The sequence below is a fragment of the Botryllus schlosseri genome, chromosome 11 (assembly GCF_051294905.1).
Source record: "Botryllus schlosseri isolate E-star chromosome 11, Bs_hap1, whole genome shotgun sequence".
NCBI lineage: Eukaryota > Metazoa > Chordata > Ascidiacea > Stolidobranchia > Styelidae > Botryllus > Botryllus schlosseri.
In genome coordinates, this window is record NC_137246.1 from 26,603,699 (window position 1) to 26,625,544 (window position 21,846).

At 41.5% G+C, this 21,846-nt stretch overlaps 1 long non-coding RNA gene across 1 annotated transcript; it reads left to right on the forward strand.

Moving 5' to 3' along the window:
* The first annotated feature begins 1,153 nt into the window (after window positions 1-1,153).
* LOC145450048 (uncharacterized) lies at window positions 1,154-7,092 on the forward strand. Its single transcript, XR_013918415.1, has 2 exons — window positions 1,154-2,091; window positions 4,139-7,092. It is a non-coding gene; the product is annotated as an uncharacterized LOC145450048 (long non-coding RNA).
* The last annotated feature ends 14,754 nt before the right edge of the window (window positions 7,093-21,846 follow it).

The window sequence follows — 21,846 nt, forward strand, 5'->3', positions numbered from 1 at the left end:
CATAAAAAGCATAAAAAACATTCCCGCGCGCGTCTTAGTATTAGGTGGTAGGGTAGGAAGTGTTAGGTTTAGGAGCGCGCGGGAATGTTTTTTATGCTTTTTATGTTGAAATGTACTGTTATCAGCGGTCTTGATGAGAGGTGCTAGTTTCATCTATATCCTACGACGCATTTTTGCGCTGCAGAATGACTTATCGCAATAAAAATAACAAAAATACTTCGATAATTTGCGAACTCTCACTGCACAAAAACGTTAGTACTCTAGGTCTATTTCTGTTTAATACTGTAGCTATCATGAAGTTGATGTACTCCAATATCATAAGGACTTGAGAGTATTTGGTACATGTAGGCAAAAAACCTACTTGGGTATACTCAAGACGTACGAGTACTTCTATACTTAACAACTCTGGAAGTTAGCGCAGTTTGTGACATTTGTATGCAATCGAAATTTGCGTGCTTCTCACTTACCTTATGTTAATAGTTTTCCTTTTCTATCTACTTTACAAGATTCAGTGTAGAAGTTTAGTGAAAGTGTAAGAGTTTAGCAAAAGCATTTTTTGATAATAGCACTTGTCAAGGTGATACAAACGTAACCTCAAACTACTTTAAACTAATTGTACTTGTATTCCAGCAAAATTACGAATCGTTGAGTATCGAGCGATAGCCTCTATCATACTTGCGGAAAATAGGGATTTGGTACACGAGTATCAAATTAGAGTAAATTGAGTACACTTGAGAGGTTATTAGTGATTCTGCTGGAGTTTATATGAAGGGAAGTCCTGATAAAACCTTGATTATTTCAGAAAAGAATAGAGGGCTTCTTTCGATATTTTGATAGTCTTCGTCGTAATGTCGGATGTCGTGAAATTGTATACATGCCATCTAGTACTACGGAAAATGCCAAGGCTGGTACTCAATGGTTCTGTTAGTAATTATATGGAATGTGTGGGAATCGAATTGGAGCGTAAAGTATGCTCCTATGGTATAGAGCCCTACGAAATGAGTCCACATACCCCGTAAAATTCCACTCCAGGCGCTGCGGCTTAGTTCAAGCGAAAAAGTATTTCGTACTTTAGGTGTCAAATCATCTTTCTTGTGATAAATAAGCATAGGGAGAATTAATCAGAACATTTTGTAGAGTACCGTAGGCATCGATACATTGAGTGAAATGGGCTTCCTTATCTTAAATTGAAACGGACAGAATAAATCGAAAGAATTTGCAGATTGGGTACGTATCGTATGTTTAGTGTCGTTGGTATTGTTAAACGTTGTCGCCGGTAGCCGTTGGTATACTATTACGAGTGTGAAAAGGATTTGCATGCCCTGTGCAGAGTATCGCATGATATTTTTCGCGTGACGAAACACGATCGCTGTTTAAATGTTAATGCATGCATTTCGATTACCGAGTTGCTATACAATAGAGATGACTCTACATTAGATCGTGCAGTGTACTTCGATTAAAACCATAACACCACATGTAAATCTATTCGCACAACTCGATGATGTTGGTATAGTGTTACTAAAATTAATTATTACCTATTTACACAACATAAAAATACCAATTCATGTCGTAGTAAGTAAGTTTATTGAACTCGTGCTTGATGAAAACGAATGGCGACAAGTATGCTGTTGTGTTTGAGTGAAAAATAATTATTTAGAGTAGTGACAGTTTGTGACCAACGAATGCAAATCGATCATGATATTACAATATACGCTTTCGTCAACATAACGACTTGGGGCAATAACTGGAATCTTGAAACTTGTTGCTTGTGAGATTTACAGCTGGTGCACAAAGAGGTTAGCGACCATTTTGTACGATAGTATGTTTTAGGTGTATTGTTGCGTGGATAATGATATGATGACTCAGCACTTTTCGTTAGCAAAGTAAATTGTTTTGCGCGTTAGATTTGTGGAAAGTAAGTTGAATACATACTATTTTGTGGAAGTAACTAGATTACCGCGATATCACTGGTAGGTCTCTCAAGCAGTCACCGCGGTTTCAATTTTGTAAGATGTCGCGATGTCGGTATAATGTTTTCTAAAAGTCAAACTCGGCCGGATATCATGACTGTGTAGGACTTACGATAAACATGTATTGATATTAAAGTTGACTATGTATAGGTACGTGCTACGCTACGGAAAAACAGATTTAGCCAAAAGCCTGTATAGAACTGCGTTGGTTTTGAAAGTGTTACATCATGAAATGCCTGACGAAATTTGGTATGGTGCATTGTTATTATGTCCTACAACTGGGTATCAACGTTCAAGGTGAGAATTTAAGGTTTAGCATGCTAATTCTGTTATTAAAATTGAGTATGTATGGGTATATGCTATGTTCACGAAAAACAGATATGTGTAAAAGTCGGTATTCGACTGCGATAGTTTCAAAGGTGTTCCATCATTAGATGTGTGATGAAGTCTAGCATGGTTCATTGCCATAATGTCCTACAACTACGTATCAAGTTTAGAGTTGGGATTCAATGTTAAGCATGGTAATTCCGTTATTAAAGTTAGCTATGTATGAGTACGTGCTATACGCCCCCCGCAAAACAGATATACGCAAAAAGTCGATGTAGAGCCGCGTTAGTTTTAAAGTTGTTCCATCATGAAATGTGTGATGGGATTTGGTATGGTGCATTGTTATAGTGTCCTATAATCGCGTACCAACTTTCAAGGTGGGAATTCAATGTTTAACACGGTAATTCTGCTATTAAAATTGACTATGCATAGGTATATGCTATGTTCACGCAAAACAGATATGCTTAAAAGTCGGTATTCGACTGCGTTAGTTTTAAAGGTGATCCATCATTAGATGTGCGATGAAATTTAGCATGGTGCATTGCCACAATGTCCTACAACTACGAATAAAGTTTAGAGTTGGGATTCAATGTTAAGCATGGTAATTCCGTTATTAAAGTTGACTATGTTTAGGTACGTGCTATACGCTCCCGCAAAACAGATGTACGAAAAAAGTCGATGTAGAGCCGCGTTAGTTTTAAAGTTGTTCCATTATGAAATGCGTGAAGAAATTTGGTATGCTGCATAATCACAATGTCCTACAACTACGTACCAAGTTTCAAGGTGAGGAGTCACATATTAGCATGGTAATTCTGTTATTAAAGCTGACTATGGATATGTACATGCTACCGAAAACAGATTTAGGCAAAAGTTGCTATAGAGCTGCGTTAGTTTTAAAGTTGTTCCATCATGAAATGTGTGATGAAATTTGGTATGCTGCATAATCACAATGACCTGGAGCTCATTTAGATACGTTTTTAATGTAGTTACACACTCTAGTTATTTTGATGTAAAGAAAAAAATCATTCGATAACTCGATACAACTAATTTGATGCGTGAGGGGAAAACATAGTTAAATTTTCGTATGCATTTAGTTTCCAACTCTGAAAGCAAGCTTAGTCTATGATCATTCGCGTACCATTAGTATTCATTTTACAAAAAACGTCGTGTAAAGGTAAAGTACTTGTACATTTCGGAGTACTCAAGTATCAGTTTTGTCAGCTTATTATATGCTCAGTATATTATACGTCACGAATTGTGGAGCATTTACGAGGGTGCTCCAGGGTGCTCTTCATTGAGTGTTCGTGGTGGGTGATAAGTTTAATTTGCGAAATTAGTGTGTTCGTATCAAGTTTAGAGTTTGGATTCAATGTTAAGCATGGTAATTCCGTTATTAAAGTTGGGTATGTATGGGTACGTGCTATATACGCTCCCGCAAAACAGATGTACGCAAAGAGTCGTTGTAGAGTCGCGTTAGTTTTAAAGTTCCATCATGAAATGTACGAGGAAATTTGGTATTCTACATAATCACAATGTCCTACAACTACGTACCTAGTTTCAAGGTGATGAGTCACATATTAGCATGGTAATTCTGTTATATTCGTAACACCGCTCATATTGCGCGCCATCTATATATTTCACAGATAACGAATTACTCCTGCTTTTATCAGAGGATACTTTTTTAGGGTTTGCCTACTAACAGTACTTAGTTTCGATTAATAAAAGTATAGTGATTGAAAATAGATCACTGGATTATAGTTTACAGAAAACTCCACAATTCTATGTGACGTCCTTGCATACCAACAACCTTCGAACTGTTCGCCGCCTCATAAACACTTGAGTATGCCTACATTTGATGCGTGAGGGGAAAACATAGTTAAATTTTCGTATGCATTTAGTTTCCAACTCTGAAAGCAAGCTTAGTCTATGATCATTCGCGTACCATTAGTATTCATTTTACAAAAAACGCCGTGTAAAGGTAAAGTACTTGTGCATTTCGGAGTACTCAAGTATCAGTTTTGTCAGCTTATTATATGCTCAGTATATTATACGTCACGAATTGTGGAGCATTTATGAGGGTGCTCCAGGGTGCTCTTCATTGAGTGTTCGTGGTGGGTGATAAGTTTAATTTGCAAAGTTAGTGTGTTCAAATCAGGCCTGTCGCTAACATAGTGATGTCGCATTAGCCCTAAATACACATAATAGAATAGAATATCTACTTTACAAAATTCATACGCATTTTCTTGCTCCGTTCCGGGATAAAATGTATTTTTCGCGCTTTTTGTGTATTTTTAATAAAATTAGTATCCATTATACAAAAACGACGTGTAAAGGTAAAGTGCGAATACAAGTACAAGATGCGAGATAACAACGACTCAGAGCTCATTTAGATATCTAAGTTACTTTAGAATTAGTACTCGAGTATTTGCTACAATTATACTGCCAGCTAGTTATAGGTAGATGGTTTCGATGGTGACGTACTTGTATAATGCACATTTTGGAGAGATTAAGTAAAGCAATGATCTCAGATAAATCCATTAAATTAAGGTAGAAGTAGCAATTTATGTAAATTCTGTTATGCGATTTACTACGTTACTAAGCGCACCTGCTTACATTCATCCGGACGGGGACTTTCTACTATATTCGCTACTAGCATTATATAGCAGCATCCATCGCAGCTTACATTATTACTTTATAAGACACCGTATGCGTTTTAGTGTCGAACTTTTGCGTAAATCCGTTTTATTTCACCTCACACCTATACAATGTACGTAGTCGATTCGAATAATTCGATGTAAAATCGTGGTATTTGCGCAACATCGAAATTTGTACACTACACGCTTATCTTATGTCTGTGGTATTTGCGCAACATCGAAATTTGTACACTACACGCTGCGACACATTTTTCCACAAGTCGAATGCATGTCGGTTCATACTAAGACCATGTTACGGTCAAATATGTGTGTTTTTCTGTCTCCAAGTCAGCTACCCCTACATTGAATGCACAGAGTCGGTGCATGTATGAGACTTCAGAACATGATAAGTTAGTTAACAATATTTCGAGTCATGGGTATGAATAATTTTTAGAAAACCTAAATATGCCGCATCCAAACTTCGTAAATTTTTTCGATTAGTTTTTTTCGTTTCTATCTATTTTAAAAGACTCAGTGTGGAAGTTTCGAAACTTGCATGAATTGCAAGCTACATAATACAACTAGTTAACACGCGCTGATGTAACTTTCCTCATTTGTATGCATAGCCTACGCGAATTCACTGGATTGAACTTTACTGAATACTCCGCAATGTAAAATTAGTATACACCATACAAAATCCGGATTGTTTAAGTCTTTAGTGTAGCGGAATAGTGTAGTTTTCTAACTACTTTACAAATTCATACGGTTTTTCTTGGTGCGTTCCAGGATAAATGCAATTTTTCACGCTTTTTTATTTTTATTTTTTCATTAAAATTGGAGCTACTGTATATTATTTATCGCCTATATTTAAATTCGGTGTGCTAATGCGTTGAGGTTGAAGCTAAAACATCCTATTTCATGCGGCCAAGAAGTCTAGCACCGCGTAGCCGAATTTAGCATACCGAAAAATATCTACTTTACAAAATTTTCATTTCTTTATGTCCATTAGAGTCGCACCATCTATTTATTTCACGGATAACAAATTATTCCTGCTTTTATCAGAGGATATACTTTCCTAGGGTTTGCCTACTAACAGTACTTAGTTTAGATTAATGAAAAATATAGTGATTGAAAATAGATCACTGGATTATAGTTTACAGAAAACTCCATAATTCTATGTGACGTCCTTGCATGCCAACAACCGTCGAACTATTCGCCACCTCATAAACACTTGAGTAGGCCTACATTTGATGCGTGTGGGGAACACCTAGGTAAATTTTCATATGCGTTTAGTTTCCAGCTCTGAAAGCAAGCTTGGTCTATGATCAATAGCAACTATTTCAACAAATATTACATACCTATTGATAGATAGCTAAGGCACCATGTCGATCCAAAATTATACCTTTTGCCGTCCATACTTTTATAACCCTTGAAGGGGTAAAATTTGCATTACACTAACTTGCAATTGTGAAGCGGCGTTTCACTGTTGGTTTAATCACCCTTATTCTAGTGACATGAAAAGGACTGAATCGTATGAATTGTGGTCACTACAAGAATCGAGCGAAAGCGCTGTTTCACGCCGTCTTGCATCGGTCACGATTAGTTTTACTTTTCAACTAACTTGTTGTCTGTCGTTATATTCATTAGACTCGCTTTCATGCGGCTAATTTGTCCCTATCATTATAACGTCGGTGATCGCGTACCTGCGGCGAAGGTGTTCGTTTAATTATAGCAACGAGAACCGACTCCCTGCGGCTATTCCGTTGGCATTTTAGTGCCGAGTTAAATACCCTTATACTCGACATGCAAACATTATACAGGTAGCGGTTATACTGCGAGCTGATGAATTCGTCATCTATTCGCCTAGCGTAGTTGTTCATAATCCCGACCTTCCGCTCGTATCGTATATACTACAAGCCAGTGATCGCTACATCAAACAAAACGGTCAGATCGAACGCAAGAACTCGGATCGCAGTGTCGGACGGCAGCAAAGCGGTGTACCTCGAAACATCAACCGATCTGGAGGATTTCAGCTAATGAATCGACGCAATAACGATCAACGATATCATTGATATGCTCTTTTTTCGAAATAAAATGAACTCGTACACTATACAATGCTATTTCAAGGAGACTAAGTAAAGTGCCAATGTAAGTTTTGACGCGGTAATCATAAGTCGTAAAATGTGGAAACTGCAGAAACCGTAACTTGTACACATAAAATCAAGTTTAAAAAATATGGATGGATGATATTAGTCCTAAATACACATAATACAATATCTGAGAAAAGTATCAAGATGCGGCAATCAATGCAGCGATGATATAGCAATGGATGGATGATGTGGCACTAGGCGTGGCGCTTGATGATGTGGCACAGATGACGTAGCAGATGAATGTACCCTTAGGGTATGAAAATGGGCGTGGCAATTAGGATGACGTGGCGCTCTCTGATTGGACGGTACCGATCGATACCAACTACACTACTTACCTACCCAAGTAAAAATATCATTCTGGTTTGGACAACTGACGTTTACCTGTGTAAAATTATCATTTTCACTTGGAGGACCACCGTTACCTAACTAAAGTACCATTGTCCTTTGGAGATTTATCGTTTACCTAGTGTAACAAACCCCTTTTTCACTTGGAAATATATTTTTACCCAGTGTAACAAAACCCTTTTCTTTTGGAAATCTATTTTTGCCCTGGATAACAAACCTTTTTCACTTGGAAATCTATTTTTGCCCCGGATAACAAACCTTTTTCACTTGGAAATATATTTTTTCCCTGGGTAACAAACCTTTTTCACTTGGAAATCTATTTTTTCTCTGGGTAACAAACCTTTTTCACTTGGAAATATATTTTTTCCCTGGGTAACAAACCTTTTTCACTTGGAAATATATTTTTTCTCTGGGTAACAAACCTTTTTCACTTGGAAATATATTTTTTCCCTGAGCAACAAACCATTTTGACTTGGCGGGTCGTCGTTTACCTGAGTAAAAATATCATTTTCCTTTGGAGATCCGGCGTTTACCCAGTGTAACAATACATTTTTTCTTGGTCATCTAGCTTTTCCTAGAGTAACAAAACCATTTTCATTTTGAAATCTGACAAACACACCTGACAATTTGGTATTTGTTATATTGACGATAGTTTGAAATAGATTACAACGGATAGCGACAAAATATACACCAACAACAACTCCGATACATTTGTTTAATCAAATATTCACTTGTTCTGATTCATCCCATCAAAATCATTGGGTAATCGCATGCAATAACAATGTGCTGTTGTACATCGACATGTATGTTTTCGGAATTGGCGAATAAAGCGGTTTCCGATATGTCCGTGATGTCCGGGTTCGTGCTTTGGATTTTCCAGAGTCAAAATGTCTGAATAAAACACCTCATCGACTTTGGTAACTGGTTGATACATGGATAATGGCGTTTGGAAAACGGATAAATTTATGTTCCCCATCGCGCTAACAACACCTGGTTACTTGTGAGTTTCCTCGGGTTTGTTTACTATATTGTGTCTTTACTGGTCAATACATGTCGCTCCAGTCAGCTGAAACCGGGTCACCAATATGAGAAAGTGTGGGGGCCGGATCCGGATATTCACTCATGACCCAACGACCGATATTCAAGTAAACATGTTACAGACCGTGTTTTGTCTCCATGAAAAATACCAATGCATACACCATCACATCAAGTACGTCACGATTGTTCACAAGTATTCGCGTAAACCAGGTGTACATACAATGTGTCGGTGTACAAACATCACGGAAAACAAATTCATGTTCTCAAGTCTCATCATGCGACGACTCTGTACATTCAATGTGGGCATAGATGACACACGATATGATACAATGGATAGTGCATTATGCATACCGATATATTCTCAGTCAAATATGCGAACCATACACAATTATATACCCTGATTTTCGCTGAATATCCACAACACCAACAAATCTGTACATTTCTTTTCCCTTGACCTCGATGATAGAGTTGTCATCCCAATGTACCAATCGAGTGTATGGTTCATCAGGTGTAAAATCCAAATCAAATGTCACCAAGGTATCGTTTTTCATTTTCAATATTTCCACCGCTGCATCTTGTCTGTGTCGTAAAACCACTGTGTGGGGCCAGAGGAATCTATGGAACGTTACGCGTAGTCCCATATTCACTCGTGGATATAGTCAGGTAACGACAAAGTTTTCTCAATGGTCTGTGTTGGTACACTGTTTCAATACGTAGCTGGATCAACTAGACCAAAAGTTTCCAACCGCGGTTTATGTTGACCTGTAGAATTACGAGACAGCGCCCTCTTGTGGCGTGATTAACACGAAATCAGTCTTCGACTCACAGAGATTCACCTTGGATTACATTATCAAATCGTAATCGAACTCGAGATTCACACACACACAGAGTCCATGTTTACGATTTCAATGCGGAGTCACTGCTCACGATGTTTATCTGTAGTCGTTATGTGGGAGTAGCGACATCTGACATATTCATCGCGTGAAAGATTGATAACGATGGTGATCGCCAAATACATTATGTCGGGTGAAACACTGCGGTCTCGGCGAAACAGTTAGCAGGTTATGACCAACAATGCGCAGGGATTGAGTGAGTTACGCAACACGATTATATCGAGGTCTTGATCACGATGCAAGTCTACCTGAGAATCCGAACAATCTTGCAAAATCAAGGTGTGAACCCGTGAAAGGGTTGTACTCGTGTAAGATTGATTTTTCACAAGTTGGGTGGAGGTTGGTTCATACTAAGACCATGTTACGTCCAAATATGACTGCTTGCCTGTCCCCAAGTCATCTATGCCCACATTGAATGTACAGAATCGTCGCATGATGAGACTTGAGAACATGAATTTGTTTTCCGTGATGTTTGTACACCGACACATTGTATGTACACCTGGTTTACGCGAATACTTGTGAACAATCGTGACGTACTTGATGTGATTGGGCTGGTTCCCTACTATTACCGAGAATGCTATTACCGAGATGGACATTACCGAGAATGCTATTACCGAGAATGGACATTACCGAGAACGGACAATACCGAGATTGGTCATTACCGAGAATGGACAATACCGAGAATGGACATTACCGAGAATGACATTACCGAGAATGCTATTACCGAGAATGGATATTACCGAGAATGCTATTACCGAGAATGGACATTACCGAGAACGGACATTACCGAGAATGGATATTACCGAGAATGGACAATACCGAGAATGGACATTAGCGAGAATGCTATTACCGAGAATGGACATTACCGAGAATGCTGTTACCGAGAACGGACATTACCGAGAATGGACATTACCAAAAATGGACAATACCGAGAATGGACATTACCGAGAACGGACTTTGTCGAGAATGGACATTACCGAGAATGTATATTACCACTGACTGACACTGTATGACTGGTACCGATCACAGTGGACTACCAAATTACGACATATATCATGGTGATGTTTCAGGAAAATACAGTTTTTCCGGTTTAGCACTCTACAGTTAATGTGTGCACAAGACTGATGACGGTTGCGTGATAACTGAGCTAAATTCGACTTTACCTTGAGTCCATAAGCGCGAAGTTTCAGCCTGCTGGTGCCCGGCGTTTATCTTGATCTCCCAACGTCATACCATAAAAACTCCTTGTAAGTGCACTTGGTGACATTTCACATATTAAATCGCTTCATTTTCAACGTGTTCTCGTAACACGTGTAGCAAAACAAATATAGGTCATTGCGACACTGTCTGTCTAGCTACATCACTCATTTTTTCAACATACGTAAACAATGATGGAAATTTCGAAGGTTTCGTAAAAACGAGTGTAAAAGTCAAAAATTGCGATTTTTCAAACGACTATTCCGAGCCCGATCGGTTCGGTTAGTCTGTACAGCAAAGGGGAGATCGCTTATCGCGTCGACACCCTCGGGTGGTATCTGCGACGTGAGGTCGCCGAGCATTAGTGCACCAAAGTGTATTGTCGGTAGTGTCCATTCTCGGTAATGGTCATTCTCTGTAATAGCATTCTCGGTAATGTCCATTCTCGGTAATGGTCATTCTCGGTAATGGTATTCTCGGTAATAGACATTCTCGGTAATAGCTTTCTCGGAAATAGCCATTCTCGGTAATAGCCATTCTCGGTAATAGCATTCTCGGTAATGTCCATTCTCTGTAATGGTCATTCTCGGTAATTGTATTCTCGGTAATAGACATTCTCGGTAATAGTGTTCTCGGTAATAGCCATTCTCGGTAATAGTATTCTCGGTATTGTCCATTCTCGGTGATGTCCATTCTCGGTATTGTCCATTCTCGGTAATGTCCATTCTCGGTATTGTCCTTCTCGGTAATAGCATTCTCGGTAATAGCATTCTCGGTATTGTCCGGATACGGATTGGGCTCGAAAGTCACGTGACTTGTGGTTCGCTGGGGCCAAACAACTATATTAGATAGCCGCTCCCTGTGTTAATTTGCGATATTGGTCTGTTTTCAAATCGTATTTTCTGTCTCAGTGAGGTTGTTTGAAGTACAGTTCTGGGTTTTATGTTATCTTCTATGACTTATTAGCTAGTTTCAGGACTTTTAGACACTAACTAGGTAGGTTTATGTTGTTGTGCAGCCGCGCAAAATGCCAGGGTATAACGTGCCAATTTGTTATAATGGATGAGAAAACAATTCGGAATAGTCTTTCCATCGACTTCTGAATTGCCAGAAAACGACAGGAAAGTGACTGAAATTAATAAAGCTAGTGAGAATTGTGCAACTTTGCATTTATTCATAGGTTAAATACCATAATAAATGATCAAACTGAAATACAAAAGAACAGTTGCATCGACTAGTCTAATCCCTATTACTCCAACAACTCACAAGACGTAGGTGCTAATACATACATGCACGCACAATCACAACAACAAGAAGATGAGATCGCTCATGCGTTTAGGGAAACTATCAGAGAGAGAGATAGTACTAAGAGATAATCACACATCCCCCCCAACTCCTAACGAAATCAACGAGCATTGAGTGAGGAGTTCAAAATACAGCATGTAGAGAACGTCCAACCAAATACTCTGAAGGCGATTGAAGCGGGAATCAACATAAAATCTGTGCCCCAATAACGTAGTCCTTGTGCCATACTGGCGGAGTAACATTTCTGCCCGAGCGCTGGCGTCTATCATTAGACGGTGCGGCAACACTGGTGTCGTCGATCGGTACTTCAACTGGTAGATGATCTTCTGCACTCGATTCGGCGGATCTCAGCACGCCAGGGTCTACCTCATGTGACTGTTCACTTCGACCGGGTGGCGAAACGACTTGAGGTGACGTAGCTGTGCCGGGAGACGAGACCGTTGGCTGAAAATATGTGTGCTCTTGGTTCGGGAAGTACGGCTCAATCTTGCGTAGAAATTTCCTGTTACGCAGCGTCAATCTGCCGGAACCGTCCACTTTCACGAGGTACTGGTCATGGTCCCGGCACTGAACCACAGTGCCGGTTCTGTCCCAGCGAAGGGGATAACGACCGTTTTGGTTTTGAATGCGACAGACATCACCTTCAAGAAGCGGTGATAATGGCTTAGTGTTCAACGACAGAGATTCCAGCTGCTTCGCAAATCTGGTACGTAACGTGTGCTCGCGACTCTGCCAGAGGTTCCTCCATAATGGCCTGATGTTGCGCTGGGTAAAAACTGGGACCCATGCTTTGATTGGCAACGCATCTTTCAAAGTCCTGCCAAATACTATTTCTGCAGGGGAGAGTCCATTCGCGGGGTCGGGGCAATTGCGAAACTGTAGCAATGCCCGAGTAATTGCATCGGTCCGGATGCTGCCATCCTGCGAAATGTTGCCGAGAAGGAGTCGTTTCATCGATTTCACCGCGGCCTCCGCGCGGCCATTTGACCTGGAGTGATAGGCCGACGACAGCCTGTGACGCACCCCCCATTTTCGAAAAAATTCCTGAGTGCTGTGCGCAGCAAATTCGGGTCCCCCGTCACTGCTAAGTTCTTCGGCCACTCCAAACGTGCCGAAGTAACTTCGTAATGCATCTTGGAGTCCGACGGCTCCAGACGTTTGCCCACCGTGCTTCACATGGAATATCTCTGGCCAGTTGCTGAAGCGGTCAACAACGACTAAATAGTGGTGGCCTGCGGCGGTGCAATAATCAGCGGCAACAGCTTGGAAAGGGTAGGTCGGTATGAATGGCTCGGCCGGAGGCATGTATGCTTGACTCGGTGCCATTTTACTGCAGTTGCCACAACGTGCTCGTGTACGTGCTATACACTCAGTCATCCCAGGCCAAAATACTGTGGCTTGCGCCCTCTGTGACATGGCAGCAGTCCCTTGGTGTGCCGAGTGTAAGATTTCACAGATAACCCCTCGCAGCGGCGGGGGAACGACAATCCGGTCATTATACATGACAACATCGTCTACGATCGAAAGGTTGTCGCGGTACCGCCAATATGATTGTAGTTGAAAAGGCAGTTTGTCCGATTTGTCTGGGAATCCTGAGATGATGTGAGTTTTTAACTCACTGAGGACAGGATCGTATGCAGTACTGCGCTTTACATCGTCCCAGGAGACAACTTCAATGGCATTCAATGATGCGCGGGAGGCGGCCACAATGCTGATTTCAATCAGATTGGTGTCCTCATGGGCAGCCACGATACTGTCGCAGTGGTCCAATGGCATGTCATCCACTGGAGTCGAGGGAGCAGGGTGCCTGGAGAATGCATCAGATGCAGGAATGAGTTTGCCAGGAACATGGACGACACGGAAGCGCCATGACAATGTGCGCTGCTTCAGACGAAAAATCCTTGTGTTAGTAATTTCATCAAGGGAGCGGTCCCCAAAGATTTTTACCAAAGGTTTGTGGTCAGTGCAGATGATGAGATCGTCACATCCGAGGGTGAAGAACTTCGTATCTTCCAATGCCCATGCGATTCCAAGCGCCTCGCCCTCTATAGAACAATAACGTTGTTCGGCGGATCGGAGGAACCTTGAGCCAGCGAGAGTGATTTTCCACCCATGGTCGCAACAGTCAGGGGTCAAGGAAACGCATTTGCAGTACTTCTGTCGCAGCCAGTAGCCAATGCCAGACCTTGACCAGTCCGGGGTCAGACACGTTCTTCTAGTGGGGTCAAAGATACGTACTCCATCTTTGATAGCGTTGATGAGCGCGAGCTTGGAGTTGGCGAATGCATCATCAAGTTCGGAAGTCCAGCAAAATGGAGTTTTCGTGCTTAGTAACGGTTTGAATGGTGCCATAATGGTAGAAAGCCGGCCATAATGGGATACCTGGTTGACCAGCCCAAACCATGCACGAATATCTGCTATTTTTGTTGGCCGTGGGAAGCACTGTATTGCTTCTAAGTATTTGGGCAGAGGCCGAACATCCTCGGCAGTAATTTCGAAGCCGGCAAACTCGATGTGTCTGCGGCAGAACTGGAACTTGGAGGCGTTTAGTATGATACCTTCACGGCCCATTAATTCTAGATAGTCAATCATTCTCCACCAGTGCGTGGCAAGGTCATCGTCCCAGAGGACAGTGTCGTCCACACACTTCGTTTTGCGTGGTGTGTCGGCAATGATGCTGTCGTAGCGGTACGCGTACCCGTCGCCACTGGCCAGGTATCCCTGCGGGGCCACTCTATACCGATATCTCCCGAACTCAGTGATGAATGTCAGAAGGTGTCTATCCTCTTCACGCACGGGCACGGAATGGTAACCATTCCAGGCGTCTGTGACAGACCTGTAAGTGTTTGGAGGTATCGAGCGTGCTTGTTTGAAAGGAGGCACAACATGGTGTGTTTCTCGAGAGCAGAAGCGGTTCAGCGATTGGAAGTCAACAACTCTCCTCGGGCTGCCATCTGCCTTGCGGACCCATATGGCCCTATGACACCAGGTCGTTGGCGTGTTCGGTTCCACTTTTTCAATCACCCCTAATTTTACGTCCGCCTCCAACTGCTTCTCGATTTCCTCTTTCCAATGAAGTGGAATGGGAGCCGGTGTGTGGACTGCAGTCGGTGTCGCTGACGGATCGATATGAATGGAAATAGGCGGCCCAGTCATGGTTGGTAGTGGGCTGTGTTTGCACTTGTTGAAAGTGGATGATGCATACCTCTCAAGTAACCACTGCTTCATTTTATCAACATTCTCCGCACAAGGCTGGAATGGCAGCTGCTGGGGGCGTGGAGGAGGCGTGGACCTCCGTGGGCAGCTACAGGTTTGATGCGGGTTACCCTCAAGGGTTGACTCTCGTGTCGTGTGGAGTGCCGCTGCCCCAATCTGAGGAAAATCGGGCCCAATGATGCCCAACTTCTGCATGGCATCTCGACTAAGGTAAAAGAGTTTCGTAGAATCCGTAATGTATACCATCTCAGCGGTTTCTATGACATCGCCAGAAACTGCTGCACCCGAAAGTCTCAGAAACACAGCGCCCAGGATGTGAATACACTCATCATTAGCTGCAACCAAGCGTTTCTTTACCGGGATGAGATGCTGGTCCTTGAAGCCGCATGCTCGAAACAGTTTCAATCCCATCAAGGATGATTGTGCACCAGTGTCCGATATCGCCTTTATCTTCTTGGGCGATATTTTGGGACGCTGGATATTGAACTGGGCATAATCGGCTTGCCGGGTGGAGACCAAAAGATCAATGGTCGGTTGTGCCTTGCAGTCTTTCAGCAACCAACCGTATGTGCCATCGAAGATGTGGTGGTCTAATATGACTTCCGAAGCATGAGATTCGACAGTGTTATTGGTACGGTTTGATACTGAAGCGATATTGATACTAGAAGCGGTGCCAGTACTCGGCGTCTCCGATTGTTTGCTTTGTCTCCAGCAGGCTAGACATTGTTTAAACTCGCGCAACCTCGGCTTACCAAACTTCCCATGCAAGAATTTATACTTCTTCATGACATTGCCACATTTGCCACATTTGACGACTTGAGAGAGATCGGGCAACGGCGTGCCAGTAGAAGTGCTGGCCGCAACGCTAGATTCATGCTGATTTCTCATTGTGGAGGAGGTGGCACGTAGAGCTAATTCCTTACTTTCAATAATCTGGACAGTTTCGTCTAGCGATTTTGCATCGAGATTTGCAACACTAAGGACTTGCCGCTGAACCTCATCATCAGCCAGGCCGGCGATGACAATATGCTTAACAATTCTATCAGAAAAGTCATTGACTTGGGTGCAGTCAGGCTTCGTGCAATTCATTTGAAATGAGCAAATTCTTGCAGACGCTTTCACCTCGGCGAGAAATGCACTGAAGGATTGTCCTTGATCCTGCTGGGCCGAAAATAGAGCAACGGTGCGCATGCTTGTGGCGATTTTGACAACTGCTAGAGATTCAATAGCTTTCAGCATATCACCTTCACTGACCTGATTAAAGTCGCCGACTTGTTTGAAGAGGTCGTTCGATAAAGTTATCTCGCAGCATTGCCAAAGGTGGCTCTTGATTAGCTTGTCGGGTATCTCGGTCCCTTTTTTAAAATCGTCCCATTTTCTGAGGAATATTTGCCATTCCTCGGCAGTGGAGCCACGCGAAATGACGGGTCGTTCCATGACAGGGGGTCTCGAACGCGAGACATGAGGACCTGTTTGGTGGATTGTAGCATGGATAGAGAGCTGTGTGGCGGCGCCGGCCGTATCTTCGGATTCAGTCTCATAATTGCAGTCTTCGATTGGGCAAGAAAGCTTCGGCATGGTTAATCCGTATTAAGTTTGATCATGTGCAACTTTGCATTTATTCATAGGTTAAATACCATAATAAATGATCAAACTGAAATACAAAAGAACAGTTGCATCGACTAGTCTAATCCCTATTACTCCAACAACTCACAAGACGTAGGTGCTAATACATACATGCACGCACAATCACAACAACAAGAAGATGAGATCGCTCATGCGTTTAGGGAAACTATCAGAGAGAGAGATAGTACTAAGAGATAATCACACAAGAATGATAAATATAATTAACATTTGATCTATGTTGACTTGTTTGTTTGGTGGTATCAAATGTCACACCGGTATTTTGTGTGCCCCAAGACAGCGTAATCAAGCCAGCTTCAATAGCAAATGATTTAAGATAACCCACAATTATTAGATTTTTATTAAAGTGTTTATATAGTAAAATTAGTCTAAGAATAGATGCATCAACTGCAGGCATCGGTTAGCTATTAAGATATCTGTGCCATTTATCGAAAAATATAATCAAGAATTTCGGTCAGCCAAATTTATGTTTAACCATGCCAATCAGAAGGAAGTTATTGATTGTTTCAAGGATAGTGCTGAGAAGACTGCTATTGCCGGACAAGGACAAGAGTACCGTACTTTCGACTTGGTATTTGTGATGATGCAGCGATTTAAAATTTGGTATCATTCTAACTCTGGAATGTAAATATTCTTTTAATGGAAGACCAGGTCTTGCTGTTACTCATGACACTACTTCGTATAATTTAGTACTGGCACTGTAGCCAATGTTTTTTTTAAATTTTTATCAAGTTTCTATACATCAGTTTTGTTCAAAAACAACTTTTTTTTTTCAAATTTCACTGTCTCATGAACAAAATTGTTAGGTTGGCTCGTAGAAAGGTTGCACACTAGATTTGGCTCAATTCCAACATGCAGAAGTGAAGCTATCAGATTCTTCAAAAAAAAATTATTGAAAAAATAAAATGATTTTATAAAATTTTACTGGCTATGCCATGAAATGGTTGAGTTTTCAAAAAAATGTATAGCAAATTGGGCTAGTTCACCAAATTTAAAATTTTCTACCTTCAGTAGTTTTTGCATTGCCCTATACAAAATTTACACAAATTTCTTGAACAAAAATCCGAGGGTAGGCTAATTCATGACCATTTTATTCTCTTTATAGATACCTACTTTCAGATGTTTATCAAATCAATGCAAACATTGATGCTAGCCTCACTAATCTGTACCTGATTACTGTGCTAGTGAAGTTGCACTGTGCGCTATATGTAAACCATATCCGGGGCATCACTGATCCCGGCATCTTGTATGATGCAATCGGTATCTCTGCCAAAAACTGCTCTCCAGAAGACACCATCTCCTTTATCGCAAGAACGAGAAGCACATACGCACGCTATTTACCCCTTGAACGGTGAGAAAATGCAGCTCAACTGTCTATAAAATGACGTCACCGTAGGGAGGTGGAGCGAACACTCCAAGACGCTTCCAGCCTTAAAAGTCGGGACCACATATACTTCCTGAACTTGGTAGAAATCCACTCAAAACGCTGGGAAGGAACTGACATTGTTGTCGACATATGGTACATCAATGCCACCAGACGGTCATTTGTGTGAGACCAGCCTCGTAACCATACGGACCCAACAACACTGGTATCCCTTACCGTCGTTCTCAGGGCCAGAGCACCCTAAATTTACACAAACGCTGTTCAGGATCTTGGCTTGTCAATGGGAGATACTTACGTCGACGCGATGCAGAAACGCAATAACCACAGATTGCCATGGAGTACTCACAGTTATATTGCTTGCTGTTATTCTCGTCAATTTCAATATACCAACACAGTCCTATCAATTGTATTGCTTATGGCTGCCCATTTTCAAGCCAACTCTGTGTGTTTAAGTGAGTCGTCAGTTTGAGACTACCTCCACAGTAGCAGTGTATAGCTTGAGTCAAAACTGCATCCGTCTATGGCAAGTTGGCAACATTAATCAGGAATACCTAATCTGTGACCAATACCTACACTCTATTTGTTTCATTCTCGGTACAAAGGAAATACATTCTCAAGTTGTGAATTTGTCGAATTTATTTGCCAGTTATTGATTTCGTCAGCACTCTTAGAATTTTGTAAAATCAAGCGAGAGTATGCAAGATTAAGAAAGTATTGTTGTGGAAATATTATTATATCAGAATTAGGTAGTTCTTCTATTCAGAATCTTGAGGTAATCGTCGGGTCCAAAACAAATAAATGGAATAAGTTTTGAGTATGCAGTGCACAAGCTGCCCTGCACTTGTCAAAGTACTTGTGATGCTAGGCAAGTACTATAGTATCACCGACTCATTTCAAAATGAAGACTTTCTTCATAAATGCTCAAGTCTATTAGTGATCTTGATTTGGTAGAATAGGGACTCTTGATATCTATCAATACACACATCACAAAAGTGCCGCAAACATGTCCTAAAACTACTTTAAAAATATAACACTCCGGCAAGTATGCAATATTACATAGTACTCTGAAAAGGTGGAAATGCTATCTTCTTCACTTTCATTCAGTGTGCATTAGGGTCTCTTCAAAAATGACATTTTTTTCTCAAATCTTACTGGCTACTTGATAAAATTGTTAGGTTACCTAATTTAAGCCTACACACAAAATTTGGTTCAATTCCATACAGTAACCGCTTTGCTACAGGAGAAGAAAGTTTCTATTTATTGTAGAAAAATAAATAATAAAAATTTTGAAAATTTTCTGTTCACCCCATAAAAGTGTTAGGCTGTCTATAGAAACGATGCTCACCAAATTTGGTTCAATTCTAATTAGTGGAAGCGGAGTTATTGCCGTCGAAAAATTTGGATTTGAATAAAATAGTATTTACGGTGACCGATTCTTTGTTTATTTATTATAGTTTCTGACATACTGCATGTCGATATTGACAGTCTTTTCTCTGGTGATCGATGAAACAGCGGCTGCAGGATTTCAGTCTTTCCGGGAAGTTGCCCTGGATGGATTTGGAAGGTTTTTTCCCCTTCTGATAACTTCCCGTCATTTTGTTGACGATGGAAGTATCTCTACCGTTACTCTCGCCCTGGATAACCCTATCAGTTTCCAGCGTTCTCACGTATGTTGCGGCTACTTTGAGAACGTCGTCGAGGGATGGATTGGTTTGTGTTAGACAATGCCGTCTCACATCCGCGTGCGGCGTTTCTTTAATGATGAGATCGCGCATTAGCTCATCAACGTAGCTCTGATCACAGCCATCTCTTGAGCATGTGAAGTTGCAATCCTGGAGATTCCGCGTAGAGTAGCGATCCAATCAGCATATGATTGTCCCGGCTGCATTTTGCAATTGTAAAATTCGTACCTGGCAGCTTGCACATGAATGGAGTCTTTGAAGTGTGTAGACAACTTCTCAGTCAACGCGTCGAAGGATTGCGCACTGACATCAGCAGCAACAAACAAATTACGTAGGAACGAGTAGGCTTCAGGTCCAACCCATGAGAGTAGACACGCTCTTTTCTTCTCCATGCTGGAAATGCCGTAAATTGCTAGGTGATGGTTGAATCGTTGCAGATACTGGTCCCACTTCTCCTTTGATTTGATGAATGAATCAAACTTGGGAGCGGTAGCTTCAGATGTTGACGCGCCGGGATTCAACCTCTGCGTCAATTGCGCCATTTCTGTCATGACTTTTGCCATTGCTTCGTCATGCTTTGCTTGTTGTTGCACCATCATTTCTTGCTGCTTCGCTTGTTGTTGCACCATCATCTCTTGCTGCTTCTCAAGAATTTTCAGAATACCCGATTCCATGATATATATTCGTCGCAGAAAAAACTTTGGATCCGACTTCTGACACCAATTGTTATGTTCTTGATCTTGGTTGAACAATAACTCAATGCGACGAGGTTGCAATATGAAATCAGTATATTAAACAGCAGAATACTTTACGACAGGCGACACGATCCAGAGTGCAGTTAAATGAAAAGACCACCAGAGAACAGAACACAGGGTATAAATACAAAGCACGACACACGAGGAAACAATGATTGGCGGTAACTACTAACCCTAGACAAATAAGAGACAAACGATACCAACGTAAAATGCACGAACATAACAGTTTGGTACAAGACATACAATGTACATTGTCAGCATGCATATTAAAAAACTCTTTCTCCACGTCTCTGTAGTACCCCATTCACCAACGAATTGTTTGAAACTGGTCCAGAATGATTATATTATTCCTCACAATAGTGGAACTAAAACCCCAATCACGCAGTGGATGAGGGGATTTGATCATTGTGTTTCGTGGCGCGAATGGAGCAGCGGACGATCATAATATAAACAGGAGTTTTAGCCTATGATCTACCAGGGCCGTTACTGCCGCACTCACACACCCAACTGGGTAGCTCGGAGGGGCCCAAGATTATTTCGTTGGTCGTTTATTGGTGGATATTTATTCAACTTGAGAATTTTCGCCGCCACCGCCGCGCGATTTCATGTCCCGGGGGTCTAGATTTAAATATCATCAGTAAATTAAGAGAAAATGCGCATATTTTAGATTTAGAGGAATAAAGTCATATCCATATCGATTACCACGCATTGAACAGGATTATGACTCTGAGATAAAAGGTGGGCCACAGCACATTTTCTAACCGGGAAATGGGCCACGGCCAAGAATGGACTGAGAACCCCTGGTATAGTGCTTCTGTTGTTTTTGACATTGGAATGACTTGTCAGACGTCTAGTGAAGAAGTAGGGACCTGATTTCTCAGGCAATTACAAGAAATCGGTCACCAATAGTGGTCCAATGACTAGCAGCCCATACTTTCGCAGTAACTCCAAAAGGAAGAAAATAACAACAAGTAGGCCTATAGCACAGCCCACGATGCTAGCCTTATGGAGGAGAAATCATAACTGCCAACCGTTCCCAAGTGGCGCTAAATCGGTGACAATCATCAATTCATGGTGTGCTACACTCTTAGCGAAAAGAGTGGTTGTACACACCCCAAAAGGTGGTACACGAAAACAGAACTTATGTAACCCTGCCGGTGTGAATGACCAGAATCCACCCCATTCCTTGCGGTGTATATCGGATATCTCACCCTAGCCATTAGAATTGATTGGGGCGGAATTTCAGTATATACACCCCACTTGAAATCCTGCATCTTCTTCCAAATGGCACGCTATTGCAAATAAAC